This window comes from Balearica regulorum, chromosome 5 (assembly GCF_011004875.1).
Source record: "Balearica regulorum gibbericeps isolate bBalReg1 chromosome 5, bBalReg1.pri, whole genome shotgun sequence".
Lineage (NCBI taxonomy): Eukaryota > Metazoa > Chordata > Aves > Gruiformes > Gruidae > Balearica > Balearica regulorum.
In genome coordinates, this window is record NC_046188.1 from 67,460,057 (window position 1) to 67,481,243 (window position 21,187).

The 21,187-nt window shown below is 40.6% G+C and overlaps 1 long non-coding RNA gene across 7 annotated transcripts in view; it reads left to right on the forward strand.

Annotated features, from left to right (window-relative positions):
• The window catches only part of LOC142602131 (uncharacterized), a 194,375-nt gene that overhangs the window by 96,634 nt on the left and 76,554 nt on the right, over window positions 1-21,187 (forward strand). The window lies entirely within an intron of this gene.

Genomic DNA, 21,187 nt, shown 5'->3' on the forward strand with positions numbered 1-21,187 from the left:
TAGTTCTTCCACTCTGGAAGTGTGATTGATCTCTAAAGCTTTAAATGGTAATAATAGGAATAGGATTTCTGTGTGGTCCCTGTGCCAGCATCAGAGAAAAGATCCAATACAGCTAATCTGTTCAAATTTAATGAATGTCCTGCTGACTTTTAAGGGACCTGGCTGCCTGCCCAACCCTCTGAGACTTTAAAAATCTCCTCCTATTTTTGTAGAATTTTGTCAGGAAACCAGATTGAGTGAGCCCATATAGAAAATGCCATTGCCGTTCCTACAGGTTTCCACAAGACATTTGACCCCTCCCTTTCTTTCTTCTTTTTATACCTCTCTGGAATGCAGATATTTTGGTTAATTTTCTCCAGCTGTCACAGAGTCTCACAGGAAAATGACCTCGCGGAGTGACCACTTCCCCTACTCCTTGACTTAAGTAGATTTTTTTTTCTTTCAGAGCTTTCACCACATCATCCACATCACTGTCTGGTGTCTTTCATGAGTCAGGAAAAAAACAGGAAAAAAAATTCACCCTTTAGGAAAAAAAAAAATAGGGAACAAAATCAGATCACTTTGGATTGGTATTATCAATTTACATTGCTATTTCAGATCAGTTAGTGTAGCAGAAAGTTAACGTTACCCATTCCAGTTAAAGAGCAGGGAGCTGTTAGCATTTGGGTATCTTCCTTATAAGAATGTTTTTCAGCATGCAATTAGTTGATTCATTTAGTAATGACAGCAGTCTCAGCAAATTTGAGAATCAGACTTCTTTATTCTTTTGTTCTTTTAAATATGCTGTCCAGAGGGGAAAATTTTATTGCAGCAACTATGTTTCAAGTTTAGGTTTCTGAAATAGCACTATGGAAAAATCAGCTAAATACTGTATGATAAATATCTATGGCTTATGAAATATGGAAATGAGATGCATATACCTCAAAAGCTAATGGTTTATTAAGTATCATGATAAAAATAAGGACATAAGTAGGAAGAAAATTGCAATGCATTTTTTGTTGGCTTTGCTCACTCCTGAGATAAATGATGTTGTATCCTTAGTTTTATTCCTGCAAGGAATTTGAAATCAATGGGCTATTCAATGCTTCATGTTAAGCATGTGCATCAGTCTTTGCAGAATCAGGGCCTCCTGATTCCGCATGAAGGTGCTTAGGGCAGTCCCTGCATTTTCATTCTCAAAGTCAAATTCTGCAGTTCTCAAAAACAGGACGGAAATTTTAGTTTTCTATGCATCTCTCAGCCTTTTTGTAGTACCTTTTGTTAAGCGTGACTTTCCAGTTCCTGTGAGTGCCTCCTCAGTTACCACAAACAGCTGGTTAGTTAGGCTTGTAGAATTCCAATATTTTCCAACCATAATTTTTTCCCACAAGTGTTTTTTACTGCCTAACACTTTGATACCTTTTTATACTTTGAGTTTACCCTGTCTTTTACCCTGAGTTTGAAGTGTCTGAATGAGAAGAAAAGAAAGATGGGGACTGCAAGGAGACTACAACCTTTACTACACCAGCAAATTAAATTTCTGTGATGTCTTTAAAGGCTGTGTTTACATCTGTTGAGTCTGAGAGAAAGTACTGCACTCCCCTGCTGTTTGAAAGTGATATAGAGCAATTCCATACTGCAATCACTCTTCATATTCTCTATCTTATGTTTTGGGTGAGTATCCCAAAATCTTGGCATTTTCTGTAGCAGTTTAGGAAGTTTCCTCCAGGAAATTTTAATGAACATGTTCTTTTTGAGTGTCTTTGTGTTATAGGTGAGCAGTTGTAGCTGTGGTTCTCTAATCTTCCAAAGCTAGTATCAGCAAAGGTTTTTGTATCATAGACTTTTGATTTGTTGAATTTTTATACTTTGGGGATTAATTACTTCGTACAATCCCTAGCAATTCTGGTATTTTAAATGAAAGAAATTCAAGAAAGATTTTCTTGATTAGTGGTGTCAAGTAGGCTATCTGGTACAAATATATGCCTAATAAAGTCAAGTTCTAAAAGCAGATTACTCTTGTGCAGTGACAAGATTTTGGGCTTTTCTGTCCCACATGCAGCATATATGCCTGGCGGAGTAATGAGGTCACTTATTAGAAAGAGCAGGCCTGAGGTGCAAAGGGCTAAGCGTGGGTTATGGATGTCGTTGTGACACAAGGCTGGTACGTAGCTTCATGGAGATGGGGCGAATGGGGCTGGGGCTAGAAAATAATGAGATTTGATCCTGTCTCAAAGGCTGTCACAAAGGGACTGAATTAGGGTTCACAGTGAGGAAAATAATTGCTGAATATTTGTTTTTATAACCCTATTGATGATCCTAGGGTTTGCATACAAACTATAAATCATTATTCTCTCTCTATATTTGTGACTATACATTGCAGGGGTGCCTCAGCCTTAAATGGAATCATCCTAGTTTGTGATGGGGCTGCATATTCCTATGCCTCATTGACACTGACCACAGTAACGGATGGGAAAAGTAGCTTTGTTTGAGAATGCCCTCAGCTGGATCACAGACAGGTAGTTACACAAGCTTACCAGCTGATGTCTGACCTCAGCACTGCTGCTCAGGTTCAGTGTGTGGTCAGACGTGCTGCCTCAGCTGCTGCTGATTCAGATTACTGTTCCTCTCCCCAGCCACTTCTTTTCATTCATTCCCTTAACCCCCCCAGCTGGAAGGAAATTCTGCCAAAAGATGTGGCAAATCTGAGGAACTGGAAGGGAAGAGGGATTGTGACACAATCGCTGAAAGAATGTGAAGGGTCACAAACTGTTAACTGGAATTAGCCCCGGTCTGAACAGTGTGTCCAACCGTGCTCTTAGAGGTGCTCAGTCATACGCTGATCTCACTTGCTAGAGATCCCGTCTTAGCTGGAGTTGTAAAGGCATGTGCTTTTGAAGCAGCACTGCAACTTGTGATCCTGCCACCGCTTGAAAATTGAAGTGGCCATATTGACTATATTGTGACCTGGGAATAAGTGAGTAGGAAAATGCTTCAAAATTGTGTGCAACATTCTTCCACTTGCATGTATACTGAATAGACTTGACATTGCGAACAATCCCATTTATTTCAGTGGAGTTTCTTTCAGAATAAGCTCTGGCTGAGATGAATAAAAATGATGGCATCTTTTCCGAAATGATTCCTTCTTGCATGAGCTGAATTTTTACAGCTAAAACCTTTAGAATTTAAGAAATCTGATAAACAGGTTTCCTGAGTCCTTTTAGCCTTAATCACAGAAGTAAAGGGGAGTGATCCTAATGGTATTATAGTCTCATATCCATGCCCTGTTCCAAATGCTTGCTTTACACAGGATGGAAAACACTGCTATTAATAATAATGTTAATAATATGGATTACAGATGTAATAGCTATTTTCTTGGAATTAGTATCTGTGAGATATTATGGCTCACTTTGCTTCACCTCTCAAAGAGAGGCACACCATTTCCAACTTGTAGATTTTTTTAAAGATCAGTCCATATAAAAACAAGTGGTCTTAGTAAATTGTTTAACCTAGAAGGTGTATATTGTGTTTATGAATGAAAATGGGTTCTTTGTAGCTGTTATATACATATAATTACATAAACACCTTCCTATTAACTTAGATGGATTCTTTGCATTTCAAACTCCAGAAATTCTAGGAGGAAAAGAGGGGATGAACCAGAGAATGAATACCATATTCCAAGTGATAAGTGCTTCCTCACGTGTATCTGTTTCAGGAAAAGATTTCAGCATATGTTTAACTTTAAGCATGTGCTCAGGTCTCACTGGATTTAAACATGCACTAATCGAGGATGCTTTCTTAAATAGAAGCAATATGTTGTCCCACCGAAGTCAACTTGATTTGCCAACTACTCCCCTCCTTTACATATAGGTGATTTCAACAGGCATCTGTAAAGAAAGGGGAAGCTGAGGTCTACAGAGCAACTCCTGCCTCCAAAATGGATTTTGTTCTTTGTGGTACAAAGTACTGTCTTTCCATTGCCAAAGCTTTTTCCTATCAAAATAAACACGATGTTGCATAATGGGGCTGCAGTCTGCTTTTGTAGTCTATGGGAAAATGATAAATCTCTTACTTTGGTGGTTTTTGTACTGTGCCTTTTTCCTTGTCTTTACCGTCTGACCACCATCTCTAAAGGCCGAGTAGTTCTGGCTGCATAAATACAAGTGAAGTTGCTTTATTATGAAGGGGGAGAATAAAAGGTGTTGAGAGTGACTAGGTCATATTCTTGTCAGTCTCCTGTATTTAGACTCCTTTCAGCTTAGTTTTTGGTGACAAACTGCACAGCTGTAATGCCTTACATTTACCAGCCTGCATATATGAACGATGTGTAATGTTAACTAAGCCCTTTCCCGTCCCTCATGGAAGACCACCATGCCTGCAAAATCTCCAGAGGAAAACACGGCATGTCCTGATCAGAAACTGCCTTTGTTGGCAGAAATACAGTATGTTGCATTAACCAAAACAGCATTTTTAAAACATTTTTGATGGTGGCTGCTTTTTATTTAAATATTCATTTTGCTTGTGTAAACGGATCTCATTTGGTCTTTACATCCCGACATCACAGGACTATCTGAAAGCCTTGTTTACATTTAGCAGTGGAAATTGTTTCAAGCCTTGCACAAAACCTTCAAAACCTGATACGCTCAGGGCAGAAAAAGAACTGGATTCTCTTCAGCAGTCCCCTAGACAGCAATTTTCTCTCAGATGACCTTTCTGGTGATGAAAGTTACCTAATCTTTCCTCCCCACTGACAGTGCAGTTTTTCTACCGGGTAGGAGCTGTTATTAAGCAAAAGTCACTTTCAAAACTTGTTCTGCTTGTCTAATACAGGCTTCTCTGTGCCTTCACTTGTTGCTGTGTGTTCCCCAGCTCCTCGACTGTGAGTTTATCAATACGCATTACTTGTTTTCTGAACGGTAAGTAATGCAGCCCCCAAAAGCCACAATTACCATAGAAATAGTAATAATCATATTGTGCTGAACGCACTTACTAGCTGTGAACATAACTGTGGCAACATCATTTCGGCTCTAATTGTACGGGTAAAGGCAAAGCCTGGGATAATTGACTTCAGGGGAGTCACTTCGAATTCACAAGGGCGCAACTGCGTTTAGAACCTGGCCCCGGAAAACTCGTACTGGCACCACCAATACGGTCTGAGGACATAACAAACATACCTGAACACTATCCTTCTTGTTCCTCCTCAAACCATGGATATGAAGCTTCTTGCTTCAACTATTACTCTATATACATGTCAGCACAGCATAAAATACACTGTCTAGACTGTCTACTTGAGCTTGCAGGGTACAAGATTTGTAGAACTAAACCCTTCTCTCTTTAACACCATTTCAGCAGCGTAATTTCACTCAAATTAAACCATTCCTGATTTACCTCAGAATAACCGCAGGGACCCTTGGCTAATCTCAGAGTGCTGGGTTGAATCCTATGCTAAGAAACTATAGCTTGAGTCAGTGTTTTCTGACGAGTGATTTACCAATTAGAAAGGTCTGAACTGTAAGGCTAGTGGTGACAATGAGCCGCTTCTTTGCTGTGTCCCAGTTTTCCCAAGTGTGAGATGGTTGTAATTATGTTAATTTGCTTGTCTTGAATACTGTGACAAGTAAATTGCTGGAGAGCTTATAAAGGGGTATCAAATGTGTGGTTCTAGATGTGAAATCTCTCGGTTTAGACAGGTACTTTTTATAGGTCCCAGGAGAAGTGTCTATCTTTTCCTGTCCACCAGTCAGTCCTTCATTCCAGAGCGCATGAAGTAGTGATCATCCTACATCGAAATCTTGACCTTTTTTTATGTATTTGCCTAGTATTTTTCCCACCCAGACCATGGTGAGAGGCAACACTCTCACCTCTCTGGTCCCAAAACTTTTCTGCAAGAAAGGTAAATGTTACTCTCTCCATTTTGCAGATGGAAAAACTGAGCAAAGAGATTAAATGGCATAGTCTAATAATAGACAGAGATAACAAGCATAGGAACAATACATATGGGCAGAAATTTCAGGCCTCTGGAAGAGTTCAGGATCACCGTGCAAATTCAGCTAAAGGCTAAACGCTGCATTCACGTGCATCTAGAAGTGTCTGCTTTTCTGTGTATCTCCTTATAATGAGATGTATGTACAGAGCCAGGTGCAGATGTCATTATGGTAATAACGTTATAGAGCTTTATTAGAGCATATTTTCCTCTCTGGTACTAATCCACTCAAATATCCATGGAATAACACCCCAAGTTTTCTTTCTTATTGTATGTCATCTCCCACTCTTCCTGCGAGATTTAGGATCAGTTTCTGGACATATAGAGGATGCAGCTGGCACCCTCACCTTACTCTTCCATCAGCTTGTTTCAGTGGGAATGGAAGGACCAGATTCTGCCAAGATTCTTAATAAATTTCTGGACTGTGAGGGTTTAGGGATTTTTTTTTTTCAGGGGTGGTGGTGATTTTAAGAAAGGCTTATGGGTCATCTTCATGCCTTTCCGTGTGCAAAGTACAAGGGATTTGATTTTTTTTTTCCATTTTGAAAACAATCATATGTATTTATTTAATCTACTTCCTGTGGTCGTGTATCAATGAAGCTAAAGAGAGACACTCAGTGCTGGGTTCACTTTCATTCATTTACTGTATTTAGAAAATAAGAGGAATAAAACTTCATCAACATAACACGGTCTGTTAGGTCCCATACTTTTATCCCCCCCCAAAGGTCTTCCTGTTTTCTTGTGTTTTGATAAAATGGCTGATACACTGCTAAATTGCTGGGAAAGTTAGGAATAACATTAATTTAACAAGAGAGATTAAAAATATGTTGTAGAGCTGGACTGCTGCTTTTGCTTCTTTTTTAACTGCTTGGCATTCCTGATGCTGGGTCTTGGTTTCTGTAGCCATGCAGCATATGAATCAGAGAGAACCCACCCTGTGCTTTGGCATAACTCTTAAAGCACTGACAGTTCCTCTTTCTTCAGCAGTAATTAAACAAGTAAAAACTGGTTACTTTGGTTAGCAGATATAAATGTGGAAAATATTCACAAAATACATATCACTGGGCGTGTGTGTCTAAGGAATCTGGATGAGCTGTGGTTGGACTCTCCTTTCCCACATACTTACAACAAAGGTGCTTTATCCAACAAAGCAATCTGGCCAAGGTCTTTTATTTCAGCTAATTCATGTTCTCTTTTTCTTTGTAAGCCTTGGAAATTTGCTGATAGTGCAGTTCAGTGCAACCCTTAACGACAGGAGGCACTGTTGGGGATAGGACTCAGCAAGAGGAAAAATCAGTTAAAACCAGGATGAGACAGTCTTGTAGAAATAAGGCTCAGGCTGTCGTTAATTGTTTGTACCGATTTGACTCTTCCAGTTAGCTCTGCAATCAGAGAGCGGGCTAGTATGGTTCTTAGTTTGGAAGCAACTGTAACACTGAAAATGTACCTCTTATTAAAATAAGTTCTTCGGTAAATAACCAGTATATTGGTGTAGATGTGTTCATCATGGTACTGGAGGGGTTGTACGCTCTGACCGCAGAGGCAGACGTATTTAAAAGCAGAGCTAAAATGAATGCAGACAAACCCTAACTGACTATTTAAATAACCACATCTTTTGGGAGGAAGTATGAGCTAATGATAAAGCATTAGCGGTGTTTCAAGAGCAGTGTGCTTAAATATTGCTTTCTTGGAGGCTCCATTTATGGCCGTCAATGGAACAAAAGCACTCCCTTTGTGACCCGTCTGTAATATGGGAATAATCAAATCAGCATTTATAAATTCAGAAATCTTTCATGTGATGATATTTCATGATCATCTTCGTTATCCACTATATAGTGCAGGCTACAGAACTTCCTTGGATTAACTCCGGTCAGAAATAATGTAGATATTTAGGAAAAATATACTATCCTGATTTTAACATTTCTGCTAAAACACTTGATACATTGACCTATATCTACAATAGTAACATGAGCATCACCCTGATCTAAAGGCGACAGGCTGAGACCCCTTATAATATAATATGGCAGCAGTCGATACTGATGTGAGGAGGAGACAGGGCCTAATAATTAACAATGGAAATGCAGGCTCGCCTCTTCAGTCTAGAGTTGTTTCACTTCAAATTCCAGGTATCCCTATGACTACTGTGTTGATGACCTGCCTAGAGCATTTTCTGTTTCCCATATTCGTTCTCCCCTAACCTTCTTTTTCTTAAGATGATAACGCTGTTTTGTGATTTTGTATTTTTCAGTTTGTCTTGTGGCTCTTTTCCTAATGTCTACTTTTCAAAACGATTGATGCAAGTGGCACCTTATCCAGACACAGGTTGTGGGGATCCTGCCCAGTGCTGGGCAGGGGAAAGGCAACGACAGAGGAGGATGAAGTTGCTCGGCACATTAGCGGGAAAGGCTCTTTAGGCTTCTTACCCAGCAATTCAAAAGTTTGGTAGGAGTTTCTTTGTTGAATTCAGCAGGCTTTAGACCTGAAAGTCCTAGACCAAATAAGGACAGTTTGGTCTTATTTATTTTTAACAAAACAGCTTCAATTTATTCCTGTAGGCTATTTTATTTTTCTCAAATTACCCAATTCATATTCACCTCCTGCAGGGTTCTCTTTTCTCAGTGCTGTTTATTACACACAGAAGAGTTGCCTCTCCTCTAATTTACCGCTGTGGTACAACTCCACTGACTAGAGAGGAGAAATTCCTGCTTTATACCAAAATAAGCAAAAGGAGAATTGGTGCCAGATTTTAACTTTGGTGAGAAGCTTGCTTCTCTTTGCCTGGAATCATCCAGTGATACCACAACTGGGAGGTATAGTCAGACATCCAAATACAACAAATATTTCTGGGTTTGCATATTACGCTTTCCTGCTCCTCAGATTCAGGAGGAAGATTATGAAAGAAAATGTATGCATTAATATTTTAGCAATCTGCTGTGTTAGGAAGGAAAAAATGTAAAGAGCAGATGACTGATTCATGGTGTTTTGGTTGAAAATATTGTAGCTTTTAAACATTGCCTCAGTGTGGCTGGGGTGCTTACAGTAAATATATTTCACACCAGATGTGGTCTCAAATGTACATGACTTAGAATTTTCCTGCACACAGTAACTGCCAGTTCTGGGAGCCCAAGGATCCCCAGGTTTCAAAAAGACCGTTCCTGTTGTAGCTGTCCTGCCCAAGGGGTGCCGGCAAAGTGAACACAAAGGTTGGGGAGGCTGCTGACCCCTAAAAATCTCAAGCTTCAAATAGTCTATAAAACATAGATGCTAGTGTTCTGCTTCCAGGCGCTGAATAATGCCTTTTGTTCCCAAACCACATGTCTTTGCATTAGGAGGAGCGGGCACGATTAGAAGAGGTGATCTTCCATCGACCCCATAACATGCAAGCTCAGCAGATACAGAAGGGCCCATAGGACATTTTCTTTCTCAAATTCATAATACATACATTAGCTATGTTGTTATAGAGTGCAGAAATAGAATGGGGTTTCTGATTCCAGCTGAAAAGCTAGCAACTGCTTACCGCGGTTGCCTCTGTGAAATCCCTGCAAGTGATTTGGGCCAGATAGATACATGTCTTATGATTTCTGTCATTCACCTGGCGCCATATATACACATGATTTCTAGAAAGAATTAAAAGAAGTAAAAGAAAAAGGGTACCATTGATGAGTTGGATGTGGATATTCAGTTATAGAAAGATGCTGAGTACACAGAAAGGTTTTGAGTACATTAGTATCAGCAGAGTGTTTAGCCAAGAGTATATTACTTTTGGAACTGAAGCTGGAATTGTACTTGAATGGGGAAAATACGAAGCCGAGCTCATACACATGAATGGGCAGCTCCAACGAGACCTGTTAAAGAGTCTGGGTGGAACTACTGCTGCGAATATAGGGCTCATTCTGTGCATCTGTGCGGACCTTATTTAAATGTTTGTGATGCAAGAATTTAAGGAATAAAAGAGTATTATTTCATACTACTTAGAATATAAATACCACTTTTTCTCCCAGCAGGTCTGAGACAGTTCACAGCAGTGCCTCAATTAGCACCTTCTTTCCTAGGCTGTACCTAAGCTGCAGTCAGATGTGTCATTGCAATATGCACTGCTTTAGCTAACACGGCTTTTGGTAGCAGGAAAGCTGCAACACCTTGGGCTTTGGGTAAGCTACAAATGATATTACCTACCTGAAACCATGAGCAAATATTTGCCTATTTGACAGCTGAAGCCTGTGGTACTCTGACCTCATTGCTTTCAGCACTCAAACCTAGTTTACAGCTAGTCTGAGATACCTACACGTGTAACAGTCGTGCCTTGCTGTCGCCGTGTGAGTAGATAGTCTGGAGACTTTGCATCATTCTGTGACAAGAATCAAGTTCAAATCTAGATGTGACCCTTTGCTGCCTAGGTCGCAAAGAGGCAAATTTGTGCTGCTGGGTCTCTACAAAGTTATACAAATGGCAGGATTTAATCATGTCTGAATGCAATTTTGGGTAACTAAGTAATTGACGTAATACTGGTCACAATATGTTGGCTGGTGAAGACCGCAATAAACTGTGCATGTCAGCTAATCATGATTAAACACTGATGAGGCCAGGCTAAAACTGCACTTAGCTGACATGTGCTGAATGCTATTTGTTCTTGTCTACACCGATTCACATTGCATTCAATGCGGCACAATATAGATAAGCCCTTTGGGGAGAGTGTAGCTCTGGTCAGGCCTCAGTGTTCCCTGACTGTCCAACAGCTGCTCAGAGCAGTTTTAAAAAGGGACCACTTACCCATCCTTTGATGGAGAGATAAGCCACCATAATGTAATTACAACCAAGGAGATGGGAGAGGGGAAAGAAAAAAATATGCCAATCATGAAGGGGGTACATGGAGAGCCTCAGATTCCTTCTAACCTAAACATTGTGGCAAGGAAAGAAGTCTTAATTAGGAAACGTGTAGGCATAGAACAGGAGCCCATCCTAAATGAATTGGGGTGTGATGAGCATAAAGAAAATGCTTTTTAAAAAGATCTTTGACTCCCACTGAGTGCTTGTTTCTTAGACTTCCTTGTCTAATAATGTCAGCATTTAAATGGCCCCAACTCCCAAATAACAAGGCTTTGAAGTTAACACCTCATTGAGGTATAGAGTTCATACGTTTGCTATTCCTATTATTTGGCTAGAAACCGTTTTCTGCATGGCTAGCTTAATAGGGCAACAGAATATTAAGTTGTATGGGGATTGAGAAAGCTATTCACACAAAGGAAAGAGCTACAGACTTCATGTATTTGAACAGAACCTGACAATTAAGAGAAAAGAGCAAAAGTCTGGGAAGTGCCCTGAATAGCATAATTGCATGAAATTTTTTCATACCTGTGATATCTCCAGTGGCCAGGCACAAACACAAGGGATTTTAGACTTGGACTGCATTAGGGAGTTGTAGTTGTAATTAAGAGATGAGAGGAGGTGTTTTTTCGATCCTGCCAAAGTTTAAAGCTTCAAAAAGTATTCAGTTCTTTAGCAGGACAAAACCAATATGTTTTGTTGCAAAAGGCAACAAAATGCTGAAAAATGATCTGGTGCTGGATGGACCAGCTACTTAGGGGATGGGTGATCCAGACTCAAATCTTCCCTTGTTGTTTTCCAGCATTACAGCTGAATGCCTCAGCCACCAGGCTATCAGCTATTTTAGAATCTTTTTCTTTTGGTTTTGGCCACAGCCTACAGCAGAGCTCTAAGACAGACATCTTCAAACAATATCTTGTTGAATATATACACCAATAAAATGGCTTTTCATTCATCTGCATTTTTGACACAGTAATTACCAGTTGTCTCTACTTCTGATCAGATGCTGTGGCAGAACGGTTAGAATCTCCCCAAAACAATTATTCTAAGTCACAGTTATCTATATTGTAGAAAAGCCTAGAGCCCACAGGTAAAGGGAGGGCTCTTTGGTGCTTACTGCCATGTGGTAGATGTTTTCTTACCCTGAAAATACATGAATAATCTAAACGGTGCAACAGAGAGAGTAAATGATGTTATTAGGCTCGTTTTCACCAGTAGGGATCTGACTGATAACACAACTTGACAAAGGCCATACAGAAAACTTTGCAGAGCTGGGATTAAACAAGCTTGGCAGGGTGTCCCAGACTTTGACCAAAAGCAAAGCCACCTGTCTCCTCTAAGTACACCTTAGAGAGCATAAATTAGACATTAGAATGATTACAAAAGTTGAAATGGTTTAGAAAAAGATGAGCTTCTTCCAGTGCCTATCTGAATACTGGCTTCTACTTTGGGGTTTTTTTTGTTTCCTATGGTATTTAAAGTTTACAAATTGCTGGCTGTAAAATTGTCTTTTCTTTGCGATTCAAAAGTTTTCTTGTCATTTTTGTCACTCTTTCACTAACTTAGGCTAAGCTTATGCTTCAGTTTATTTCTCTGCATATAGGTACAAAAATACCTACCTCCTCCAGGCTTCAGTTAATGAAGGATTCCATCTTCATTCCTACCCGGTGTAATTACTTCACATCTATACCACTGTAAATACCATCATGACTCAGTCCAATGTTTATAGTCCCTTATCCCATAGCAAAAGGCACATCAGGTATTCAGTTACAAGCAACTGGCATCCATGTTTAAATTAGACAATTATTATGGGTATGCAACCAGAAGAATCTTCTGCAAAAATATCTTTTTTACTCTGTGAGTCCTCTTAGGGCTTGGAAAGCAGGTTGAAGGCAATTTCATGTGTTTATATTAACTTGCTGCTAAGAATGAATCACAGTTTCCGCACAAATCCACTGAAGTGTTAATAGCATCTGTTCATTTTATAGTAAGTGATGGATTTAAAAATGGATGAATGGAGAAGAAAAACAGCCCCATCACCCTGGTGGTCCTGTGTCCAAATGACATGTTGTGCTGAACAGCGATAAATTTTTATACAGCTTCTTTAAAGAAAAAACACCCTTTTGCATGTGTAGACCACCATTCCTTAAGCGCTGTGTTCTTTTACAGTGTAAAATCACAATGACAATAATTACTTTGAGAAACAGAAGGAGTCAGATTTCCGTTATGTGGTATAACAAAGTGGTAGTTTGACAGGGCGGGCGGCCCAGGTGTCTAAACGCAAGCTGGAAATGTAGATTCTCAAAATCCCTATTCAGCTGCAGCCTGACTTAAGCTCCCTAGAGGCCTACATTTCTATGAATAAACCTCTGCCTTCAGCCCACAGCCCATTGAGTTGATTTTTAACCTGGGAAGCAGGAGATGTATTTCAAATAACAGTTGTGCGTATGTAGCCTTGTGGTGATGGCATTTATTTAGAAGGGGAGAAGATGTGATTTTGAACATCAGCTTGGACATATCTGTGATGGGAATGGCGAGCTCTCGGCCTCTCCATCAGGTCCTGCGAAAATATATATCACCACATTGCGTCAGGAGATGGGAATGGGCTCTGAGCTCACAGTGTCAGTGGTCGCTAACTCTTCCACTCATGCCCATTTTTTACTGTCTGCTGCAGCTGTAATCACTAATGTTCCCATGTGCAACGTGGCAACTTCTCCCTTGGTAGGGATGGGGTAGTTGGAGAGTGACAGTGATGTGTTTGCACTGGAGATCAAGCAAAAGGCAGTAAAAATAGAAGGTTAGGAGCCTTACTTCAGTATATCCGATACATATGCCTGGGTTTGAACAAACTCGAGTTAAAGGTGGGAGTAAAATCTGTATCGGAGGCACAGACTACCCTCTCCAACCCTGATCCCTCCTTCTCCAGCCCTGATCCTAGCCCCTGTCTCATGGAGGTTCTGCTTTCATCTGACCACATGCTGAGGCAATTTAACTCACTAATCTTGCGGAAAACTGTATTTTGATGGGTCAGGTTTTCACTGGGTTAGTGAATTGAGTCTCTCACTGTCCAGTCAGATGAGCTCTAGAGCTGACACAAGCAGCAGAGGGGAGGGACTGAAGCAAGGAGGAAGGAGAAAAGGGAGAATAATTGTCCCCTTTTGGCAGCGGGGATGCTTTAGATTAGCTCAGCCATATCATCTATCTGGACTGTGAGAGTAAACTCTGCTCTGTTTTCTGTTATTGCTTGCTTTATGCTTTGTTTGTTTTGGTTTTTGATAGGAAGAAACGTAGCTGTATATATTTGGGAGAGGGTTTTGGGCAAACATCCTGATCTGACATCTGTTCAGTGCAGCTTGGATTGGGATTTCTAGACCCCTCCCTACCAAAAAGTTGAATTTAAAATGCTTCCCTGTCCAGCACATCACATTAGCCAGTGGCCTCCCAGCTATTTCAACAACACTGAGATGCTTAATTCAGCCCAGGCGCTGTGCAGGTTGCCCTGCTTGTGGCTTCTTCCCACGGTGCCAGCTACTGCTCCCGGTCCCTTTGAGGAGTAGCTCTAGGTCACACAGAAAACTAGGGCAAAGCAGGGAATTACATTCTCCTTTCCTGTGTTACAATCTGGTATCTTAATTATTATTTCAGTTCTTCCTGTTCAGTGTGAGGGTCCCTCCCCCCACTTGCAGATTTGTGTGTATCTTCTAATCGTCAGCAACAGAGGAGAATCATCTGTAGGCATTCAACTCTGGGGAAAAAGAAAAAAAACAAAGTCTTGTAAGCATTCATTCATATTTAAGGATGAATTTTCTTCAGCTGTGCTGCGACTTCACTTATATTGTCAGGAGAACTGCTAGATGAATTTAAAATTACACTGCAGTGACCTTCTTAAGTTCCCTTGTAAAGTTTTGGGGTGTTGTTCGGAACATTATTTTGCTCAACAAAAGAATGGAAACAGGCTAAAATAGTTCAGCATTAGAGCCCTTGTGGTCTGCTGGAAAAAATGACTCCAGATATTACTGTCTGTGTGAATATAGTATTTCCCTCACTTTAGCTCATTTCCCTAATGCCTGCCTTGTTTTGGGGAACCTAAGCTGAATTATAAATAGACAGATTCTGATTTGCACTATTTGTGCCAGATTGGGCCCTGAAATATGTCGCTTCTGAACTGTTAAGCTGTAAGTGTGGAAAGGTACCTCCTAAATGGGTGACCCAAGAATATGGTCCTAGCAGAGGAATCCTGTCAGTCTTCCTATCACAGAAGTTTGTTCTTTTGTGATTTGAAACATTTAGAAATAAAATTCTCATCTGTTCTTATTTCTCAAAAACTTCTCTAATACCAGCATGTGGCCTGCTCTCCACATTAAACCCATCGAAAGCAGCGAACTGATCCTCATATTTAATGTGCTTCAAGAATTTCTTGATCGGTACTTCATCTGTTATAATATAACAGCAACAACCGCTGCCACCACCACCACCAAATAATGAGAACCAAGTAAGCCAAAGCACTGCAGGGACCTTACATGTGGTGGGTTTTGTGAAGAGAATTAACATGAAAGAGGGTTCAGTTTGGGGGTAGAGGTCAGGGCAGATAAACTCCTGTGTTCTGATACATTTCCTTAAAGTGGGAAGCGCTTTAGAGAGCGAGGCTGTGGGAAGAAGCTGTCAGCAACGGGGTGGTCAGCAGTGTCAAGGGTGGTGGCCTATGTTTTTCTTCTGTTGCAGTCTTTCATCCTCCATCTGTCAAGCTCCATAATTTTCAAGGCAGACAGTCCATTTTTAATACAAACCTTTAACTTTCCAGGTCCAAAGTGCCCCTTTTATCTCAGAATAATGCAAAAATGGCAATAACTGTTTCAGGAGATTGTTTAAAGTCGGTGTTCCCACTCAGGCCTCCTTGGGATGGCACAAGATTGCCATCTGGGCAGAGGTATGTGCCGCAGGCTCCCGCTGCTGTTGAAAGGGTGGGCTGCATTTCCTTCCATGGCCGTTTGTGAATACAGAGGCTGACATGCTGCTGGCTTGCAGATCCCACACGTAGCTGTGATGCAGCTCTGAAAGAAAAGGTAGTTGGTCAGAGAAAGGCCTGGAGACAGGCATCCTGGTGAGCGGGGCTGGGGCTCCTCACTCAAGCGCCTGCAGACACCCTGGCAGTGGGATCAGCATGGCCTTACATGTCCGACTGACCCTGCCCCGCGTGGCATCACGGCCGCGTTGCTGACTCGGTTGCCCAGTGCTGACCGCAGGATACTGCCACGAGGACTGATGTCCCCAAGCAGGCGTGGGACTGAGCTTGGGCTAAGGACTAGTACAAGTCCGGGCTTTCTTCACGCTACACGGCATTCTAGCGCGTAGCTGCAGCTGGCATCTTAGCACGGCTTGTGTCATGTAATTTCAGCATGAACAAGACTTGGCCCACACTCAAAATACACAGTCTTTAAGTGTTTAAATTCAGGCTTAACTGACTCAGACACTGAATCTAGTTTCAGCCACTGTGTTGCTGTATTATTACATGCTACAAATTGGAGTTCCTCCATTCATCTGCAAGGATTATCACAGCAAAACTGGCAATAACTGAGGCATCCAGATGAGTGAACAAGGTGAAATCCTAGTCCTGGTGAAATCAGGGGGAATTCTTCAAGGGGCTGTTTTGAGACCTAGATCTCATCCAACCATCTCAGCTGAAGTTCTCCCAAGGAGAAAGCTGTATATATTCCTTCCTTCATTCCCCAACACAAATAAACCCCTTAAACATCCAAGGCATTGTACTGAAATACTTGCAATAAATGGACTTAAGTTAAGTAAGCATGATTTCTTAGCCTGGAAATCTCATCTGGAAAAAAATCCTCTTATATATAAGTAACTTTGAGTGTAATGGGGATCATCTTATTTCTTGACACCGCTGCTAGTTGGACTTGTGAGTTCTGCCTTTCTGTGGTTTAACAGAAGAATGACCTGTTTTATTCTATACTTTCTTGTGAATGAACTCGTGAATAACAACTGAAAATCCAGGTTGGTTTTGTGCATGTGTTTGCATAATTCAGTGCAAGAAATGCCAAAGGCTGAAATCAGGATTGGGCAGGGTTTACATGTTCAGGTCTAGATCTGAATGCAAATGTTTGCAAATGTGGAACAGCGAGCGGGTTCTGATCTAGACATTTATCTTAGCTTGTTATTGAATTTCAAATTCAGATCAGTTGCAACATTTGGAGATGGATCAGAATTCCCTTGGCAACAGGAAGTGTTTGGATGTGTGGGTATTATTTTGGGCCATCAGTCTAGAAAGACATTGATGAGCACACATGCATCGGCTTGCCCACACACAGACGTGCACACACCTTCCTCTACAAGAGTAGGAAGTGGAAGCTTCCTCCAAAGAAGTGACATTGCAGTACTAATGACTTTGGTCGTAAACATTATCACACGCAACTTAACAGCTGTCTTCTGCATTGATGGTGGGGAGCAGAATCTTAGAAACATGGAAAAAAAAAATCCTAACCGTGTACTTCAGTGCTGTATGCAAACTTTTAGGTACTAAGCTTCCTAATCACTACCGTATGGCTCATAAAAGCAGCAATCCGATACCAAGTACCAAGAGAGATTGTTATTCCTCCACTCTATCCTGTACCACTCCAAATGTTAGAACAATAAATACATTTACCTCTTGTTTAAGATCACTTAAAATAAGTTGCTTTAATTAAACCTCCTAGCAATCTATCTGCACTAAGTGATTAAGTGTCTCTTCTTTCAGTGAAAGGAGAAGGGATTATCACAAGACAAGACTGATTGAATTATGGGCAGAACTAGGACTGGGTAAAACTGCTGAATATTTTCCATCTAAATTCATGTGAAAATACTGAAGTTTGAGTTTGCATGATGTTATTTCTCTCAAATATTCCCCCTCCTTTCACTCCTTCCTTCCCTCCCCACTGGCCCAGAGTCAATGAAATAGTTATTTCCCTCAGGTTAAAGTTCAGCTTTGAATATCAACTTTAAAAGCTGCCCGAGAAGAGAGCTTTCTTTACTCAATGGGCATCATTTTCAGCCAATAAACTTTAAAAAGGGAAATGTAGCAATTGTGTTGATGAACTATTTAAAATTTTATCAAATTTGTAAAAGCTTTGAGTTGCTTAGCCATCAGTTCTTTGCAGCTGTATCATAAAAAAGTGTTGTGGGAGTTGTTATGCTATTTTTACATTGTAACTTGGAATATCTCGTGTGACTTAAAATTCAGTAATTATTCTTTCAAACCAAGCTTCTTAAATTGCTTTCAGCTTAGGAATCACACCGGTGAGTTTGTTGTTTTATTGTTAGCCGTATCACTTTCAGGATGGAGAACAGTCACAATAAAAGGCTCTTTTATGTCTTGTAGTATGTCTTGCGATGGTTATGGCAGCATCTCTCTTTTAGCTTTCCTACACGCAGTTTCCTTTCCAAGTTCCCTGCCCATCTTTCTCCCCTCTACCCCTAGCCCAGTACCTGACATGATGGATTGGATGGAAAACTAAATCAAAGTCTAGATCCTGGCACAGCGCAGGCAGGCAAGCGCTCGAGACATACTGCTCCGCTAATTTATTTGGATTCTTTACCTGCAACCTCCCTGCTGTTTTAGTACCGGGGCCTCTCTTGGGCAGAGACAGGCAAGCATGCTGTGTGGTGGTTTTATTGTGATGTGGACAAATGATCATGAGGACTAGCTGGAAACTATCGAATAAACTAGCTTGCAGTGGTGGTATTTAAAGGTAAAGGCATTAACGGTGCGCTGCCACCTCCTTTTATCTCACCCACCAGCACGCTGCAGGCAAGTCAGGCAGGATGCCACCTTGGGAACTGGTTGCTGCCGTTTGCATTTTACAAACAATCTCCAAATAGGAGTGAGAGGGAAAGCACAGACAAAATGTGGGAGTTGAGCGTTGTCTCTCATTTTTAATTTTGCCTGTTAACTGGGCGAGGGGATTTGGGAAGTGAACAAGAGACAGTACCAGCCCCAAATATGCTATTTTTTTTCTTGCTTGTCTGAATGCATGGCACATGTACGTGAGTATGAGAGGAGGAGTGAGATGCCACTGCTCTGCTTTAGCATGTTTCAGCAGGGACTTCAGCAACCGAGAGAATCTGCTCTCTGGCCTCCTCACCAGCTAAAATGAATCTTGGTTTCAGCAGAGGATCGTGGCAATTCTGCCTTTTAAAAACACAGTAGGAAGTTTGTTTCCTGCATATTTACAGCAAAAATTCAGTGTTTTCAGGTTAGGTACAGGGCTATATTTTACTAGAATGTACTGCAGCATAAAAAAACCTCTCATGAGAGTCTGTCTTGCAAATAACATTTGCATTTTTGCTAATTGCAAAGAATCAAGCTTCTGCTTAGGTGTACAGATATGGTTTAATGTTTTTAAAGGAAAGGAATTCCAGAAGGGCCATTTTGTCAGCAGGGTGAATTAACAAAGTAAAAGAAAAAAAAAAAATTAAAAAAGAAAGAAAAGAAAGAAAATTGAGTGTTCCCTCACACATACTTTCCATTTCAGATGTCTAAAATACATGTGATCTTCCAGCTACATTTGCCTCTTGCAAATCCTAGTGGTTTTTATTAGGACAAGTTTCATTTTATTGCCTTGTTTTCCTGTAAAGCCAACAAGTTAAAACAACAGGATTTAATTTTGGATTGGCAGGCCAGCTAAGAGATACTACCTCGTGTGCCCCCTTTTTATCTTTTTCTTTTCCTTCCTCCTCCTGCTTCCCGGTCTCCTTGAGGTGCTCCGCTCTGCCACTGTGCTGCTCAACTTATTGGCCTAAAAATCTTTTGCAGGTGATTTATAGAACCCTATGGTTATTGTATGGCTAATGATTCATGGAACTTCATTAAATACCAAGTATGTGCCTGCTTACTGTCTGTGCACACTGCATATTAGAACCTTTGCACTCCCCCTTGCAAATTGCCCCCATTAAAGTCGCAGACAAAAGGTCCTCTCAGTAGCTTACATATTTTCCCACATGTGAGAGAGCAATTGGAAACTTCCTCTTGATAACTAAAAACTTTTGAATTAGAATTTATGAGAAGGGTCTTTTGGTCTCATTGCCTAAGGGCTGAAACAGATCCCAGTGTGTACAAGCGTTCCTTTGATGCATGGAGCTGCACAGGGTAACATTTTTTAACAGGATCAAAAAGCGTAATGCAGGGACAATGTGCGGAGGCCCTTACTCTGACACAAGGAGTCAGAGTCTGTGTTTTTCCAGGGCTAAAAATCTAAAAGTATGTGTCCAGGGTAGCAACAACATTTTATATTCTTTTTAATTGCAGTAAAGTCCAAGATAAAATAATGGCAGTCAGTGTTACAACTTCCTTTTCTTTAATGTTCCTCTAAAAATGCTTTGAAGCTGCTTTTACCTTTGGGAAAGTATTGTATATGTGTTAGGGGAAAATATATCAAAAAGAAAATAAAGGGCCAGATCTTTAATTGGTAGAAGTCAGCATGGCTCTATTACGGGGATGGGAATTTCTCAAGCTGTAGGTATGGCTAAAAACTTTCTGTCAGTTCTCACCATGCGCTAATATATTCCTGCCCACTTCCTCAGTAGGACTATCCTGTTCTGAGTTTACTATTGACAAAACATTTTTCAATAGCACTTCTTTGCAAAGGCAGCAAAAGTCTTAAATGTACATCTAACTTCCAAATCATAAAGATTTCCTTTGGTTTCAGCTGCACTATTCAAGAGCTTAAAAAGAGGCACAGGGATATGTACTGGCTGATCGGAAGTCTCTGCAAAAAGGTCTTGAGAATTAGAATTTTTCTCACCTAACAGTAGAAGGAAATGACTTGGTGCTCCTTCAGGTGCCCTCTATAGTCTTTCATTGTATCTCACTTCACACTATGTGTGTCCATGTGCAAACAAGAGTGGAAAAAAAGGATCAGCTTCATCTTATGGAGCCAAAACATCACAGGCATTACTATAAAATTGTCACATTACATCAAACTTGTTGATTGCGTTCTTGCAATAAAGGTGGTTTTGAGCAGATATTTTCTTTATTCACAGTGGCAATATCTGTAAAAATTGTCATCATAATCAGTTCATACATATTAGCTAAAAGGGATGATTTCACCAAGCAAAAGAATCAGGTTTGAAATACTTCATCTCGCTTTAATGCAGCACGCTAACTTACTAGTTGTTCTACAGCTGCTGAATTAAATTTCTTTCCCTTTACACCATGTGTAGGTCTCCCAAATGAGACAGATGATTTAGCCCTTGATTACTTTTGTGGTCAGTTAAGAGCCAAGTGAACTTTTCAAAATAAGCTTGGCTTGGTCTCATTGTTGCAAATGTTTTTTTCTCCAGTAACAGTGTTTGAACCTCAGTGGTGATCTTTAGAGAGCTCAGTATGTGGAATATAAAAAGCCCAGAGAAAGT